The 18,939-nt window shown below is 38.4% G+C and overlaps 1 protein-coding gene across 1 annotated transcript in view; it reads left to right on the plus strand.

Annotated features, from left to right (window-relative positions):
• csmd2 (CUB and Sushi multiple domains 2) overlaps positions 1 to 18,939 on the plus strand; it is a 248,851-nt gene that overhangs the window by 8,314 nt on the left and 221,598 nt on the right. The window lies entirely within an intron of this gene.

Raw genomic sequence — 18,939 nt, forward strand, 5'->3', positions numbered from 1 at the left:
GACAGGGCGACATTATTTACAGAGACATTGGAAATATTCACACCCTTACTGATAACCAGGTCCAGTGTGTGTCCTTGAATGTGTGTAGCTTGTTTGACATGTTGTGTTAGACCAAAATTCTCTAAGATATTAGAAAGCTTTTTAGCCCCTCTGTCTTGGGAGTTGTCAGCATGAATGTTGAAATCATCGACAATTATTAAACAATCATAATCAAAGCATATGAAAGATAGAAGCTCATTCAAGTCAGTAAAAAAAATTTCCACAAATGTTGGAGTTTTGTATAAAGTTACTGTCAAAGTTCATTTGTGGCCTTTCAATCTCAATTCCAAGATACTCAAAAGAGGTAAAGTGACCCAAAGAGATTTCACTACAATTTATGGCATTCTTAAATATTGAAGCCACGCCTCCTCCTGTTTTATGTTTTCTATTCTCACTTGAGAAATTGTAGTTAAGAGGTGCAGATTCAATTAGTACGATCGGTTCATTATTGTCATTCAACCATGTTTCTGTCAGAAACATAACATCGATATTATGCTCAGTGATGAAATCATTGATTAATAGAGCTTTAGCACAGAGAGATCTGGTATTTAGAAGCGCTAGTTTTAGTGACAGGGGAATAGTCTGAGGTTTGAATTAGCTCCGCTGTATTTTATGTTTCTGTTTTTTGTAAATGTTCTCGTAGTGATCCAGACAAGTAATGTCCTGTTTTGCAGTGCCGGGGGGCCAGACACATCCTGGAGTAAGAGGGGTTAAAGATAAAATCTGGACCCCGGCCTCAGACCTCAGAAACGCAGAGTGATGGATCCTCTGGGAAATCAGAGGCAGGTAGCTTAAATGGAGTGAGGTCTGTTACACGAGTGCTAAGGAGAGACGTCCCAAGTAGAACCTGTTGATTCATTCCATCTGTAAATTTAAGAAACTCCCGTCCAGAAGACATTTCTCACTGCAGGCTCACTGCACTGAAATGGCTCACTGCAGGTTTTAGCTGCTTTTCTACCATCCTGATTGCAGCTAGCTGTGCTGCAGTGCTTACTATAGTCACCACATAAACATGAGCAGGTGGACGTTTGGTTTCTTTTTTTTCCCTCCATTTTAGTAAAAGATGGAATGTTTTATGCCAATTACAGCAAAATGACGGTGGAATTCAGCTGGTGTTGCCCACAGTCGCCACCCACCACAGTATCACCAGGATTTTGGAAATTATCTTAGAATCATAGTCAGCATGATTACCACGACTACAGCTGATGTCCATCAAATCAACATTAACTGTGCTTGCCAAATATTTAAAATACATTTTTACTAGATAACACCTTTCATCAGCTTGGCAGTAGTATATTTTTTGTTTGTCTCTTCTTTATATTTACCATAAATCACGTTGTGCTTCTATTTTTTAAAGTATGATTCATTGATTGGTTGATTGGCAGACATAGATATTTGTTTTGCTAATTAGTAAAAGAAATAAGATCTGTGTTGAAAAGCTCCCTGGATTTAGTGTTGATTTCAAAATGCATTGAATGGAATGGGAATAAACCTGAATAACAAAGAATGCCATAGAACTAGCATGGATGACCATCAATTATTAAAACAGAGACATTTTAACAAGTTTAAATAGAGTGAGCCTTTGAGTCTTTTGACTTTAAAGTGCTAATGCATACTTCAGGAGGAGGAGAAATTGAATTTACTGAAACTTTGAACTGCGGTGGATATTTGAAACCATAGGCTCTGACTTACATGGCGTGAATTAGGCTCAAGCTGATAGATTATTGAAACTATAAACTTCATGTTTCTAAGCTAATTGAGCCTGACTTTGTTACGTTTCTGACTCTGGCAAAAAGTATTGTTTTTTTTTTGTTTGTTTGTTTGTTTGTTTGTTTTTTTAAATCTTCCCCTAAAGGTCAACAATTGATGAATGCTTGTTCCACATCCAACGTGGACATGCATGTGGGAATGCAAAGTGCCTGTAACCACACATGTAGCAGAGGCAATATAATTAAACTCCTCACTTGCAACTGTGCTTTACAAGCTGACAGTCAAGCCTCCCCCTGAGGGCATGGTTGAATCTGAGTTGAAAGGTTAAAGTGTACCATTGCAAGAAGTAACTCACATTGATCGCCTGCTCATCCAAGTCTATGTGATTGATGGAATTGCCCTGCTGGGACAGTCACAACCTGACCTTTGGATTGGTGCTTACACGCTCTGGCTTTAATTCAAGCTCGTCAAACAGGGAGCACAGGCTCACGTATGATCTTTCGCTTGCGCTTTGCTCAAGCCGCTCGTTGCCGTGTTTGCCTCACAGAGGCAGGTCACACGTTAAACGCGCGACGCTATTGACTTAGACCGATACCCGGTGTAATTTTAGGCACACACTTGTGGGAGGTTGCATGTGGCTTTTTTTTTTTTTCTTTCCCAAAACGGGAGCAAACTCCAGGCGCTCTGCTCTCGCATGTGAGAAGAATGAAAATGAGGTGATAATTGACTTTCGCTGTTTCACACGTCAGTGTCACACACAATTGTGCTTACAAGCATCAAGATGGCAGGAGGAGGGGTTGGGTTTGGGGGGGAAGAGAAATTATTTCAGACATCTGAGTAGTGCATTGCAAGGCTGCATACACACCCGGGTGGTGGGTCTGTGTGTGAAAAGCTAAATTTGCACATTTAGACACTTAAGCAAGGATAAATTAATGGTCTTGTCTTTTGTATCCGCCTGTATAGTGTTGTCATGGGAACAACAAGCACCAGTTTTTTTCTTTACTCATCTTCCCTTTATCAATATATAATCCAGGGTTAGCCTCAAATGAAATGCTAAAGATCAGACATATATGTTTCACCAAGCCTTTAGTCTGATCGTATTATTTTGTGGAAGGCTCAATGCTACTTAGGCTGAATAGAAGCTACACACAAAGAGAGGTGCCTCAAGAAGAAGAGTATCTTTGACTCTGAATGAGCTCCGTCTACTGATTAACTCCAAACCTCAGCGAACAGGTTGTGGAAAGTTAGTCAAAGGGTGACCCTGCTAACGCAGACCTAGTTAAACATTTTCATGCAAATAAGAATACCCCCGCAAAAAAAAGTTTATTTTAGTGTAACGATTGTTTTTTTTTTTTTTTTTGTCATCTGTGGGGATAAATTTGGACGCCTTGCATGTCCCTTTGGCAGGAGCGACAGTACCGTGGGTTAAATATGACCCAGCTGGAAGGAAACTGCCCCTCTCCTCTCTTCGCTTCCTCTGTCTGGGAGAACACATGCTCCATTGTGCTCTTTTCACCAGTCCCTGATAACAAATAAGAGTGTGAGCATACATTCATTCAAAATGTGTATTTCACCCAGCTTCTCATATGCGTGTGTGTGTTTTTGTTTCTGTTTGTTTTCTTTTTTTAGCATTCTGAGCAGCAAATCTATGGCAATAATCTACGCATGTGGGTTGTTGTTCCTTGCTTTTCCACACCACACATGAGCCCTCCAACCAGATCGAAGCATATTTTTTAAGCTCTTGCGCATGTACGTATTGCCATAGGCATCATCAAATCCTTGAAAGAAATTCAAGAGACTGTGGATGTCATAACTGGGACATCTGTGCTGTCAGCAGGGAGCAACATACACATGTTCCCTTATTTACAGTTTTATATATGTTTGTCTGAGCCTCTGCTGAGTACTTATTGAGTGTCAGCTCTGTTTGCCTTTTTGCTGGAACTTGCGCTCTGTCTTTCTTTGACACTTTCTAGAGCGGAATGCCTTCTAAAGATGTTTTTTTTTTTCTGATTTAAAAGAATGTGATGTAAGTTAAATTTAAGCAAACTGTACCAACTTTGTTTTGTTTTTTTCCCCAGAAAAAAAGTGCCATTTGCCTCACCCTACACTGTTAGCCTTTGCTGTATTTTCTACAGCTAAATACCACAAAATGCCCAGTAAAACTAACATAAAACATCTTTACAATTAGTTACTGTAATTTGCATTGCATTATGGGTAAAGGACATAGTATTACAGTAACTTACTGTATGTTTTGAAGTTGCAGTAATTTACTGTTTACACATTGCAGTAGTGGTACTGTATTTATAATATCTTGCACTGTTAGCCTTTACTGTATTTTTTACAGCTAAATACCGCAAAATGCCCAGTAAACTAACATAAAACATCTTTACAATTAGTTACTGTAATTTGCATTGCATTATGGGTGTAGTACATAGCATTACAGTAACTTACTGTATGTTTTGAAGTTGTAATTTACTGTTTACACATTACAGTAGTGGTACTGTACTAATAATGTCTTTGCGCTGGCCATGTAAGAATTCTATTTGATTTCCAACGGTCATCATAGATGTTTCATCGTGGTTCTCTGTTTCTGTATTTTTACTCCTTTAGTGGTTAACATATTTTAAGGCAGAAAGAGAGCATGTATTTTTGTTTTTTCACATCCTAGCTAACATTAATATGCAGTTTATCTAGCTACGCCATCAAGGGTGGCTTCGCCCAACGCTTTTTCTGATGACGCTTTGTTTTAAACTCAAGCTTTTTCCGTCAAGTGCAAGTGCAGCTCTGTCGCTGTGGGCTCACACTGCTTCAGCTCTTCGCAAGACAGGTAAAAAAAACACTTAGAAAACTGTTTGAAGCCAATGTATATTTTAGATGGAGCTAACGTAACTTATAGCATCATGCTATAATGCTATAACTTAGCATGAGGTGAAAGATAGAAAAATATGATGGTGTTATTTTTTGAGCTGGTTCGGAATTAACGTTAGCTAAGGTGCTAATTTTACCGAAGGTTTTAGCTTGGCTTTTGCCGCTAAATCTTCCTCGACTAGCTTTGGGTTGAGATATGCTCAGTGCTGAGTGTCTGTTAGCATTGTTGTTAAATCCTTTGTCTAAAAATATAACGTTAACTGATAATTGATCCCCCCCCTTTTTTTAAAAAATACATCTAACTGTTCATTTGTTTAAACCATGACCTTGCAAATGTTAAGAGTGCAGATTAGCTAGGTCAACAAGGATGAATTCTAACGTTGTTCTTTTTTTTCTTTTTGTCAGATGACTTTTTTTAACTCCCAAGCTTTTTCCTCCAAGTGGCTGTGCAGTTTTGTCCTGCTGAGTGCTAACATAGTTTCAACTCTTGAAAAGACAAGACAACAGGTAAAAAGACAGCTCTTCAAACATATTTGAAGCCACAAAATAATCTGGAAATGTAGAGGAGCAGCTAACCTAATCTATAACTTTGAGCTTGCTACAGCTAGTTAGCCTGCTAAAGTATCATTACATCTCCAACATAGTGTATAAGAGTCTGTAAATGAGGACAAAGGTGGAAAACATTCAAGTGGTTTCTGTTATTTTTTGAGTTGGTTCAGCCACAGTGGCAGGTGGACAAAAAAGTTAATTTCCAACCCTGGTTACATATAAGGACTGTTCACCTGTTTAAACCATGCTCTTGCAAATTTAAAGTTAAGTCAGTACTAACAGGTGCAACTATGTACAGGTGTAAATTCTGCAGCATTTGTACTTCAGAATTTAGAGAATTTTGTACTCATGTGAAGAAACATCAACACACAGCTAATTATCGGTTTTGGAATAGAGCAATGTCCTACTTCCAGAGAAAAATAAAACATTTCGAAGAAAAAGAGGACTCAATCTTCATCTTGGTTGATGTAATTTTATATCGACTCTTAACTTAAAACACACATCTTAAATCAGAATTGTTCAATTAATTTGTTAAAGGGATCAATTCACCCAAATTACAAACATTTTGTTAACCCATATTGTACTTAGCCATTCAGATACTGTATTTGTGGAATGTAATGCTTTAAAAATTCATTTAGCCTCACAACTGTCATTCACATCCGCTGTTTCAGAGTGGTAGCAGGATGTAGGGGTAAAGTCTAGTCTAGTCTCTGGGGTGAGGTTCTCAAAACCTGTTGTAATCTGGGTGAACTGGTCTTTAAATATAAATTACTACCAGTAATTCATATTTAAGAGTTTTCCTTTTATGTTTCAAAGGTATCTTCCACCAAGATGTCTGTTGAGATGGAAATGACCTTACCTACAACACCAAGGGTAATCATGCTTGGTAAGAGGAATATTTTCTATCACTATAATTTTTTGTAGCAATGTATGTAATAGTTATGGTAGTCTGTACTTTTACTCACTAGCGCTTGACAAGGGTTTGTCTATTTTAGGAAATAGCTTGATGTCTGCAACCCGGTGGATGGTCAGTATGGAGGAGAAGGTATTTTTCAACCTGAGCAACTACATGACTTTGCCAGTGTCCTTGCTGTCTTTTTGGGTCATATTATGTCTTCAATCTGGAGTATCAGGAGTCAGCATCCACCACGCTGGAGATGATACAACGGTAAGTACTCTACACCAAGCCATTTATGAATTAAATTTAATGACAGTTTGACTGATGATGAAGAACCATAGCTGATTGCTGTATTGTATGTCTTCATTTTAAAAATACAATTAATATATTTTATTTCTGTTAAAAGATTCTTTGTGAGGATCAATCCAGATGTTGATACCAAATGCACAGCCAAAGTCAGTACAAGCTGCAAGATGGGAAGTCTTGTCAAGAGGAAAGTAGTCAGTGTCAACTCCCGGATCAACACCTTCCTCAAACGACTCGCTGAATTTGAATAGAGGACTTCCAACTAGGTAAGCATTTTACCAAATGTTTATTATTTTATTGTCTTTTCCTCCTATCTTGCATGTTCTGACTTTACTTTAGGCTTTTTAATATGATTTTAATGATTATTTATAAATGGCATGTGATTCCTACACAATAGCCCTTTAGAGTAGCCTGCATCTTTTCTGTGTCCGTGGTAAAAAGTGGATGTCGCTGCATCTCTTACTAAATCACAGAAATGTTTAAGTGTGTAGTCGTTTAATTGAGGTGTTTTTTTTATACTATGCAGTTTTCAGTTTATTAGGCACACCTTTGCAGTAATCCATCAGCACCACAAAATGACTAAAAAGATTGTTATGACATGTTGTATTTCATCGCCTTGGGGACATTTGCAGGGTCTCAATACAGTTCGCACTCGTGTGTAGTAGTGAAGACTGACTGACTGCTTTTGCCATAAACAATCCAAAAACCTGAAGTGAAGCCAGTCCTGCTCATTCTTTATGCAGCTTCTATTATCACTTCAGTGTAATTGATTTTTTTTTTTAAAAGAAATTATCAACTTAATGCTGCTTTATGCCAATGATTTTATGCATTTGGACATTGTCACTTCAGTTTAATTTGTCAGCCTTCCTGTTGATTTGAAAATGTAGATAACTTCCTGACCATCTCATGACCTCCCACATCGTCTGTCTTATTCTTTACAGTTCAGCTTCCACAAGATGGATCCCACTGATTTTGTTTGACAAATGGAATAAAAGTTCTTCTAATGTAGGAAATGCATCTGATATAACAATATTTATTGATATGAATGCCTACCATATAGTACATTATCACACTTGCACTGTTATTGTGATGTATTGTGTAACAGAGCACATTTAAGCTACTGTTAACTGCTTTCTGACAATGCAGCCTCTGCTGGTTTTTTAAATGAAGTATATTCTATATATTTTTTAAAAGTCAGTCTTTAATAGTTTATGGCTGGTACTTGATGCACACATGTTCATGTTGCTACATACATGTGCCATAAAAATATTGACATGACCTGTAGTGTGTTCTATGGTTTTGTTGTTTTATAGCACATTATATTGTATTGTGACATTGTTCTTTATGACATTGTGAATATATAAATGGATTTTATTTCAACAAATCTGCTGAAAATAAATACCTGTTTTTATTCACAGTACTTGGACTAAAATTTCTTTTGTGAAACTTTTCGGTTTATGGTAAAATATTCTTGTATTAAAAAATGTAAACTTTAATTTACAGTAAAACTGACATTATGTTGTGAAACAAGTTTACAGTAGACCAGCTTTACTATAAAATACATTTACAGTTTTATGCTATAAACTACATTTACAGTAAAGCAGTTATAACTGAGCACACTCACAGTAAAAATTAACTGTGAAATATCATAACAGTAAAGGTACTGTAGAATGGTAATATAGTAACTTACTGGCAACACTGTTGCCAGTAAGTTACTGTAGAATGGTGATTACAGTAACTTACTGGCAACACTGTTGCCAGTAAGTTGCCAGTAAGTTACTGTAGAATGGTGATTATAGTAACTTACTGGCAACACTGTTGCCAGTAAGTTGCCAGTAAGTTACTGTAGAATGGTGATTACAGTAACTTACTGGCAACACTGTTGCCAGTAAGTCGCCAGTAAGTTACTGTAGAATGGTGATATAGTATTACTGGCAACACTGTTGCCAGTAAGGTACTGTAGAATGGTAATTACAGTACCTTGCTGGCAACTTACTGGCAACACTGTTGCCAGTAAGTTACTGTAATTACCATTCTACAGTAACTTACTGGCAACAGTGTTGCCAGTAAGGTACTGTAGAATTACAATAAAAAGTCTAACAGTGTACAGTGACTGATTTCAAAGAGGTTGCATTAAAAGTTACCCGTGAGGGTTAAATGAACCTGCTTAGCCTACTGACTCTGGTCAAATCATAATTTAACTGAGAGAATGACTGAACTGAAATGCAAAACCAGAGTCTCCCAGCAGAGCTAACCGTGTCAGCTCTCTGTCCTAACGCTAACTCTCGAGTCGGGAAGCACTGAGGCGTGGAGATGAGACGTAAAAGCACCACATCCGTCTGTTCCTTAAAAGGGTTGTTGCAGTGCCCCGTCTTTCCCACTCAGACAGAGGGAAATGGAAAACCTTATGTGACATCATGCTAGTCCGATGGGCACAGCAAAACATTTATGAGTTCATAATTATTGTAACGTTAGTGCCCGTGTGATGCCGAGATGCGGTCATAAACATGCAGCAGCAGCAAAGGAGCTGCGCAACGCTGCTTCTGGTGACGTGCAGCCCCATGCGGGCGTGTACCGGCTAATACGTCTGATCGGCTGTTGTCTGTATTAATGTTAAGAGTTCTCAACTGTTGTAGCAACTAGATCCTACAGATGTTTCCCTGGCTAAATGTGGGTATATATTGAATACTGAAACACTAGTTTGTTGTTAAATTTGCACGTTTCTCATTCTGCAGAGGCAGACTGCAATCCACTGCTGAGTGCAGACTACCACTTCTGTGTATCACTGCGGTCTGTGGCCAGTCATACAAGCATTAATAATAAATCAATACTAATAAAAAATAAAAAACATTCCTTAAACCATAATGTCAAAAAAAGCCATTACATCATTATGAAACACATGCGCCACTTGGTTTCATTGCTTTCTTCCACATTTTCCTGCCCCATTTTTGGACATGAATAGGCATCCAAGAATGTTTATCCTCATGAAAATGCAAGCTCTTTTTCTTCCATTTAAGAAGGGTTCTGTGCGAGACGCCACACCATGAGATAAAACGTCATAATATTACATGTCAAAGTAAATTCTGACCCACAAAGTGCTATCTATCTCTTTACTGTGTCAGTCTAAACCAGTGGGTCTCCAACTTGTAAGAACAAGTAGCATCTCGGTAGATACTAATTTCTTCAAGTGATAGACAGATTAAGCACACAGTTTGACAGGAGTTTTCCTTTTAATTTTTGGCGGCCTTCTATAAACTACATGAAGACCTAAAAATCAGAAGAGTTCTGATCCTGAAGTCAGTAGAGTAGTTGGTAGTGCTGTTGCCTTGCAGCAACAAGGTCCTGAACTCAAATCTGTCTTTCTGCATGGACCTTGTATGTTCTCTCCTTACATTTGTGGATTCTGTTTGGGCACTGTTGGATAGATTAGCTGCTCACTCTAAATTGTCTCCATGTCCATTGTGAATTTAAACATGTCACATATTCTATATGTAAATATAATAAATATTGTCTTTCCATCATTGCTTTGCTAATAGCAACTAGCAAAATGGCTAAATGACTGGACACATTTACCAAATTCTACTTACCTTCCGTCTTGTCATGTTTTTCCAAAATCCTTCTTTAGACTTTAAAGGCAAGTGGGACAGAAGATATGTGGCAACCATACTTTTTTCCTTATTCACTGTTACACAGTTCTGTGTATAGACTCCTTGGATTTCTTGAACAATTCTCCACCTGCCATTCCTTTCAAGAGTTTCCGTTTATTGCAAATACTATACTTGACCAACTAATCTTTTTGGTCTGTTTATTCGTAACTCCGTTATGTAGTTATTTGTCTTGGGATTTACATCATACAATACCAGTGGTACTTTGGCAACTAGTGACCTCTGTGCTTAACATAGAGTTTTAAAATTGACATGCTTATGAGTCTATGTTCGAGACTTTATTTTGAAGTAAGAAAGGAGGAAGTTTTCAAGTTTTTCTGTTGTGTTGACAAAGCTAGCTAGTAAAATCTGGGTTTTACTAGCTAGCTACTCTGAGTTCAAATTCCTTAAAACACACTCTGTAATCTGTGAATCTTTTGATTTATTTCTGAAATAATAAGGAGGAGTCTTAATTTTAAAGATTGGCTTTTATGCTTACTATCTAAGCTGAAGCTATTATTGCCTCTCTGCTTTTTAAAACTCAACCTTTACAAGAATGCACTGTGAGGAAAAAAAAAACCTGCTGAAGAGAACACAATGCAGAACAAAGCCAATCTCCAGCCCCTTCCACTACATTTGGCTTGTTTGGAATGGCAACCAATGCCGTCATAGGCTGGGACATTATCCTAATGCAGGGAGGCGAGCAAGATAGCTAAGCTTGCCCATTTCCATTTTAATGGTGGCCATCTCGAGGTTAATTTGGTTATGATGCGGTCAAGGCGGGCATATGCGCTGACACGTCAGGAGACAAATAGTGGTGCTGGGACAATCTATGAGGTGGAGGGGTTTATCTTCCCACCAAGGAGGTAGTTACTGGTACACTCACACACACAAGTGCACGCACACACACAAACAGACATAAAAACCAAACATTTGGTTGTTTGAAGTTTACTCATGGGGCAGGCTGAAAGTAACAGTGAATAGCTTTGTTGTTGCTCTATAAACCCTATGGGGACCCACTTATTAGGCCAGAAAGTAATTCACATCTGCTCATATGAGGTGCTTATTTTCTATGAATATTGTCCCCTGTGGACTGCATCTATGCATTCTTTTATGAAGAGAAAAGAGCTGAATGCAGTTTTTCGATGTGATATGGAGACTTATAATAGTGTTCTAATTTAATGGTGAAAAGTGTGGTCTGTTCTGCGCACAATGGCAACTCCAAACCCAACAAAACTGCTGCTTTTGCAACAGCTTTTCATTTTTAACAGAATGCTCGCCAATTCCAGATGGTAGGCTTACTCCTAATAACAAAGCCACAGACTTTATATTTTTTTTGTCCACAAGCCAAACTTTTTTTTTCCAAAATCCTAACTTCAGTCAACCTTTGTTCTTCCCTTCATGTGTTCATCCTGCACAGCATACGCCACTTCTCTTATTGACCGAAAGTGCAGGAGGCTCTTAACATCGTCGTCTTTTTGTTCAACGGCAAACTGGAATCACTGACAAGTGAACAGAGAGGGGTAACGAATCAGAAAGAAAAGATAGAATCTTTTCTTTGGTATTTCTTAATACCAAAATTCTACTTTGGTTTCAAGAGAATAAGATGTTAGGATTATGTTTGTCATGGTAAAATGTCTTTCCATTCACAGTCTCTGCAGAGGATGCAGGCCTACACCAGTCAGACATGATGGTTTCCCAGGATAAAGACTTTCTGCACATGTGGTGCCTCTTAAATTATTATTTTTTACCTGTCGATCTTTTCTACATTTTGCCATTTAACAACTGCAAACCTTTTATCAAGATTTTATATGTGATAAACCGACAAAGTAGTGCATTATTGTGACATGGAAGGAATGGGAAAATGTTCAATGTTTTTTTATGCAAAATGTTTACCCTGTTTCACCTGTTGCCCCTAAATTAAATATAGTGAAACCAATTGCCTTCAGAAGGCACCTTTTTAGTAAATACAGTCTAGCTCTCAGTAATGTAATTGCTCATCATGCAAGAATATAAAGAGTATGGCACTAATCAGAGAATCGGTCAAGAGGACTATGGTAGCTTTGGAGGGAGTTGCAGAGAGTCTTTGTTTAGGATGAAGAAGCTGTCTGCAGGCCAGTTATTAATTGTGGACTCTATAAATCTGGTACATTAAAAAGTGGCAAGAAGAACTTGTAGTTTCTACTGTAACACCAGTCATGTAGGTCAGTGGTCCCCAACCACCAGGCCGCGGACCGGTACCAGTCCGTGGACCAATTGGTACCTGGCCCCGCAAGAAATAAATAAATATGTCCGTTCTATGGAGACCACTGATGTAGGTGACACAGAAGACAATTTAATGGTTACTACATGTGTAGTACATGTGTGTCTACGCATGTACACACACAAAAAAACACCCCGCTAATGTTCATAAAACCCATATGTTTTGCAAACAGTGCTGATTTTGTGGCCTCTCATGAATGTCACACCTTCAAAATCTCTAATCCCATCCAACCTTTCCCTCTTCAGTCACCCTCATTCTCTACTACATTATCCCTTACTGCCCTGACATGTGCTTTCACACATTCCAGCACTTCTTGCTCACTTTCTCCCTACACTCATTAGATCCTCTGAATCTGTTTCTTCACATGTCCATACTTACCATCGGCCTCTATCCCTCCCACTACCCCAAAGCCCTGTCTGTTTCACTGTCCTTTACTCTCTTCCTGTCTGTTTCCTCCTCTTTCCCGCCTTAGTGCGGCAACAGTGACCGCCGATTTATCAAACTGTCAGGGCGCACTAGCTCTGTTCTGTACGCCCGCTGCTAAACAACTGTCTCTGCAAAGCAAACAATAGCAGCCACACAAAGCCTTGCCCGCACAGTGCACGTACAGGTAAAGTCCTGGAGTTCTGCCCGAGCAAGGTGACACCATCTCTCTGTACGCTCACTTGGCAGCATGCGCACCAGACACGGCTGGAGCAAAGCGGATGCTGCCAGCCGACACAGTGGGCATGGCGCTGCACAACATATCTGTTGAACATCCACAGACGTTGGGCATAAACAACATTGTGGGGAACACCAAGTTAACAGGACCACAAAAACATGTGGTGGGATAAAATATTAAACACTGAAATAAGACAGCAATTACCTTAATTGCTGAAGCAGCATTTATGGTGTTACTCCATATTCATAATGGCACACCTGTGCAAACATGAGCCAAAGAAGCTGTAACCTTCTAGTTTGCTGGTGGTCTAGCAGGGCCTAAAACAGCATGGCCAGCAGTCTCTTTATAGGGGGGCTTTATGGTTTGTCAGTGGGGTCAACTGCTGGATGGGCTTTTCCCAGCAGATTTACACTGAGGAGCTTTAGAGTAGGTCACAGACTCCCAGCAGTTAATTTCATAATGCACCTTGGGCGAGGCTTAAATAATTCAACCAGGGCTGGAAGTGAAGGATCTACTTAATCAAAGACTCTTGGCTTTCAAAGAATGGCAAGAATTACAGAGCCTCGGTTACCTCACTTCTCATCCTTTGATGGTGAAATACTTTCAGGGCAGAGACTAAAGTTATGAAGATGTAATGCAGCAATCTTGTTATTGTTGCCAATTAGGAACATGGACTCCAGCTCTAACATAAATGCATGTTAAGTGAACTCAGATCGGTAATGTAGAACTCAAATCAAAAGAGATTTACAGAGAGAATTTCAATTTTATCAACTTGAGCAGAATATGAGCGGCTCGATCCCGTGAGTGGCGCTGTTACTTTTGTTGGCATTTTGAGTAACCATGGCGACATACTTAGCAAAAAAAACAAAAAAAAAAACAAAAAAAAACTAATTCAAATCAAAACAAATTTTAACTGACACTGTTTTGTGTCAGTTGGACTCAAAACAGAGATAGAATTTTGTCTGCTCCTCTGTCTCTCATGACAGCTTTCAGAGAGGATTAATTACCGTAGCAATAGAACACCAAGGAGAGCAGAGATGAAGAGAACTTCAGAGCTGGTGGAACACTCAGTTCCTACGGAGGAGAGCAGAGCTTCCAGTTAGAACTACAGAGACACCACCTTACAACAGGAACACTTCCATTCTTGTTGATACACTGACATTACTTACCTTCTGTCTTTCAACCACTTTGAAAAGCTTTTCTTCGTCTCTTCAACATCTTTATCCTTCCCTCTCTTCCGTTTTCTGTTTTGTGCCAGAGTTTTTTTTTCTGCCCCAACTTTAGCTCCCTGCTGTCAAGTGCATTACTATAATTCAAATATAAATAAAAAAAAAAAAAAACGCGCCTCAGCGCGTTTTCGGAGGGCCGCTGCCCAAGCTATCTGTATGGGAGGGGGGAGCGGCTGGCAGGAGGGGAGGGGCGCCTAATCAGTGCTGTTCCTCTTTTATTGATCATTTCATACACTAACAGCTGTTAAGTACATAAAATGCTGACAAGAAAAAAAATCCCCCACATCGTGTTTGCGCCCCCTCTAGTACAGCGCCTCTATGCGTTGCATACACTGCATACTCAGTTTTTGCGCCACTGACATTATGTGTACATTAAGACATTTAAAACAAGGCTGTATTTGTTTGGTGCATGTGCTAACAAAAATACAAATTACTAACCACACGTATTATCTACATCCCTGACAGGTTAGTAAATTGTATTTTTGTTTAATTATTTTAATTACTTTTTCTTGTTCTATCACAAAGTCTCACTGAAATATAACATACAATCATTGAAATTGTATGTTATGTTGTATTTCTGTGTTTCCTGCTTAGTTTAACATGTAGAATGAAACAGACCTGCAGTCTTTTCTAGAAATCAATAGAGCACATGGGTGACATTAAGGTCCTGCAAAGCTTTTTAGGTCATAAAATTGTTTCTGCATTTTAAAAAAAGTCTGCCCCGCTACAGTTTGTGATATCACATTCACTCGTTCATTTGAAGTAGCACAGTGTTGTTAAAGCTGTTTAAAAAAGCTCAAAACATACATTTTTTATTACAGTAGGAATTTACTGGGATACAGCCACCAACTTTTGTGGCTTTATCCCATAAAAAGAGAGAAAAAAGTAAGGAAGTTTAAGACAGGCAGTGTGAAGCACACTTTGTGTGTTCACTATACTGCAACAACACACAAGCTTTAATCCTCTTTCAAAATGCCCTTTCCCTTTTGTTTCCATTTTTTTTAATTTGCACGCCAAGTAGCCATTGTAAGACAATTTATTTCTTCTCATGTTTCAATTTAATCATGAAACTTATTAATACCAACTGAGTTGCTTTGACCTCTGCAGCATTATTCTGTAGTATTACCCAATAGACCCAACCATGTACAAGCTTCACAGTCAACCCTGACCTCCATCAGTGCCAGGATGAGCCATTGATTGGCATTTGTCTGACAGAGGCTTTGTAATGAAAGAGATGATGAGGGGATTATTGACCAGACTGCGTTTATGAAAATCAGCTGTGAGAGGTGGATGTGAGGCTTTACCTGGATATTGGTATTGACCTGATTGTAATTGCTGGGTGGAGACCCGCTTGCAGAGCCTATTCGACGTCTTTAATGAAAAATCAGATAGCGATTGCTCTCAATTAGAACTTTTTTGTTTGTTTTTGTTTTCCTTTTCTTTCATTACTGATTAAAAATTACGATTGAGAATACAAAAAAGGAGGGGTCATCAGAGTAAGAGTAAGTGCTGCAGTATTTAGTTCTTTTCTCTGTGTTTGAGGACCGGGTACCGGTAATCTGGTCATGTCTGCCGCTTTTATTTGGCTTCAAATCTACTTCTGGTTTTTTTTGTTTTGTTTTGTTTTCCCAGCTTGTTTCCATGCAACAAGCTGCCTAAATATATTCAAGTTGTCAGAGTTCAAGCACTTGCACATTAGCATCTTTTGGAAGAGGTCAACCACATAAGAAGATCTGGAAAGTGACGGCTGAGAGGCTACTGTCAACTTTTTTTTTTTTTTTTCTTTTTTGCTGAGACAGGCCCCCAGGAGTCAACAGCACTGTGATGGATACACTCTGACTCGAGATGATATTATCCTTATGCTGCTGCTTGTGATGCCATGCTGAAACCACATCCACTCTTCATCCTCCCAGGAGTGTATTGTCATTCCAATTTTTCAGCTTTACTTGCAACCAAAAGTTAATATTATTTTTGTGTGCGCGCGTGTGTGAATGTGTCACATGTTTTCCAGCTGCAAGTTAGAATTCACCAAAGGCCTGATGTGCCTTCCTTCAAATGATAAAAGCCTTGAATAAAGCTGGGACAACAAATGCCAAATTTGCTTGTGTGCCTCACCAGGGATTAACCATGTCCATGCTTAATTTGTGGCTCCTTTCTTCTCATTTTTCTTCTTAAAGAAAATATTTATTTCAGTTGTAAGTAATTCTCAGACAATTGTTTTTCTTGTCATCTTGTTTTCATGCCTGCTGTCTTAGTACCTGGTAATCCATGCATGTGTGTCAGACATGAAAAACATTTCAGAGAGAAAGTTTGGATGGATTCAGAGCTTTGGGGATTAAGCTAGCCATTAGAGACTGTGGACAAAGTAGCACACGTTCTTTTACGATTCATAGGAAATAAATTAGGTGGATTTCACTTTTTTTACCCCCCCAAAGTAGTCTCAGATGAACATACTTTAAAATTTAATTTTATTTATTCAACATTTCATTTATGCTGTCTTTTAGTTGATCATTTGCATTGTGTTTGAGCACATTTATTTCACAGACGTATCTCTACAGTATTCGTAACAAATGCATATAATTTCAACAGGATAAGATGGTAAATCTTCAAAAGAGTAGCTGCATCTCTCTGGCACAATAATAACTTAAATGGCAGAGGAGCCATCAATAAGGAGGTCTGCCAAAAGGATTTACCCTTCATTTAGACTACTGTATTTCTTTTTATCTGTTCAAATACATTGCCTTGCAAATAATTCATACCATTTTTTTTCACATCCCCAAATGTGAAGGGGAAGGGAAAATACATATTTTACACATTTCTTTACAATGTCTTATACATTTAACACAATGTAGCAATCCATTTGTAATTGAGATTTTATAACTCAATACCTTATAGAACCACTTTTTGTAGCGTCTACAGGTGCAGGTCCTCTAGACATAGACGTATGCCAATTCCTCTCTTAAAATGGCTCAAGAATGGATGAAAAGTATCTGTAAAACTCCATTTTCAGTTGCATGTTTTTAACTGTACTAAGGTGCAAACAGTACAATCTTCCGGTGAATATGTTTTGAACTAAGCCATGCCAATTGTAGCTCCATCTACAATTCCAGGAATGTAAAATTCTGCAACCAATTTCAAGTGTTTTAAAGCCTTTAATTGGTTTTCCTCCATTGCTGCCCTGTGTTTAGTTCTATCCATACTAACCAGGTTTCATGTGACTGCTGAACAGAAACTTCCCTTTAGCATTTTTTTTCTTCCACTAAGGCCAGCTTTTTGGAGAACATGGTTAACAGAAGTACCATCAACAGTTGCTAGCACCTGAGCCTAGCTACCTGCACTTCTCCAGTCCTTCCTAAGTAACCACTTATTCCCTGATTAGATTCAAGATTCCCTTTGTCATTGTACTGATATACAATTTTTTTTTTCTTCATTGCACTAGATTAAAAAGCACTCTCAAAAATATTACTTGATACTATATTTGCTTGGACCTTTTGATAATGGTAGGACTGCAGTTCAGAAAGGAAATTAATCTGTGCTATAAGACGTGAAAAGCTTGAAATATTGTTTTATAACCAAACTCTGCATTAAACTGCTCTAATAATTTGTCCCTGGCCTGCCAGCTGTGTTTCTTGGTTGTGATGCTGCTGCTTGTTCACTAATGATCTCTGACAAACCTCTGAGGATTTCACAGAGCAGCTGTATTTACTAATGTTATCTCACACATTGTTAGACTGCTACTTCAGTGACTTCTGAGGGTTTACACTGGATTTTGTTTTGAGATATCAGAGAAAATGGGGACTGAAAACACATGCACATTTTTCAAGTGCTCTTTTTTGAAAAAAAAAAAAAAAAAAAAAGTGTAACATTTTCCTCAATCGTCACAATTATTGAAATACTTTGTGATCATCAATTCATTGAAATCCCAAATTAATGCATCGCTATTGGAAAACAACAAAATGTAAAATTCTTGGAAGGGCTTGAATACATTTGCTAAGCACCAAAACCTTTGCAGAGTGACCTTGAATGAAATGAAAGGCACTTCTAAATGACATTTATTATTATTAACCTCTTTCATCCATTCACTGTACTTGATCTGTCTTCCTAGGGTTAGCGAGAAGCAATTCATTCTCTGTGATATTGGTGCTAAACAATAATTTCTAAAGAACAAAACAAGTGACTGCATTAACCATGTTTTTTTTAGAATGCAGATTTTATAGGTAATAATTGTACTTTAATTACAAGAGTACAATTACTCTTACAATTACAATCTATAGAAAGACTCCAGTTGGATGATATTTTTTTTCCTAAGACGAACAAAATTAAAACGTACATCCTGCGGATAAATGGAACCCATGTAAGGGTGTTTGTCTGCACAGGCGGCTTTTCTTCAACTTGTATGAGAATGCAACAGTCCTGCTGGCAGTCTCTCAAAATCAGATTGTATCCTCTCTGCACTTGTTGGTAACAGACTGACAGATGACTGCTCACATTTGCTACAGAGGAGATCTAAACTAGTTTTTTTTTTTTTTTCTTACTTCAGTCTGCTATGCTTAGGGGAGATAACCATCGCTACCAAAAACATGATATCAAATCACTGCAACATCAGTCAGGGAGCGATACCTAAGCACTTTTATTCATTTGTTCCCTCGCAGTAAGGCATTCGCATAACATGGAGACTTGCACAAAATATAAAACACAGTTCGCACAGTAAAACATTATTTCCTCCCGCAGCTAAATCCATGGAGATGGAATGCATAGACACAGAATTCCCA

This window comes from Gambusia affinis, linkage group LG14, assembly GCF_019740435.1.
Source record: "Gambusia affinis linkage group LG14, SWU_Gaff_1.0, whole genome shotgun sequence".
Lineage (NCBI taxonomy): Eukaryota > Metazoa > Chordata > Actinopteri > Cyprinodontiformes > Poeciliidae > Gambusia > Gambusia affinis.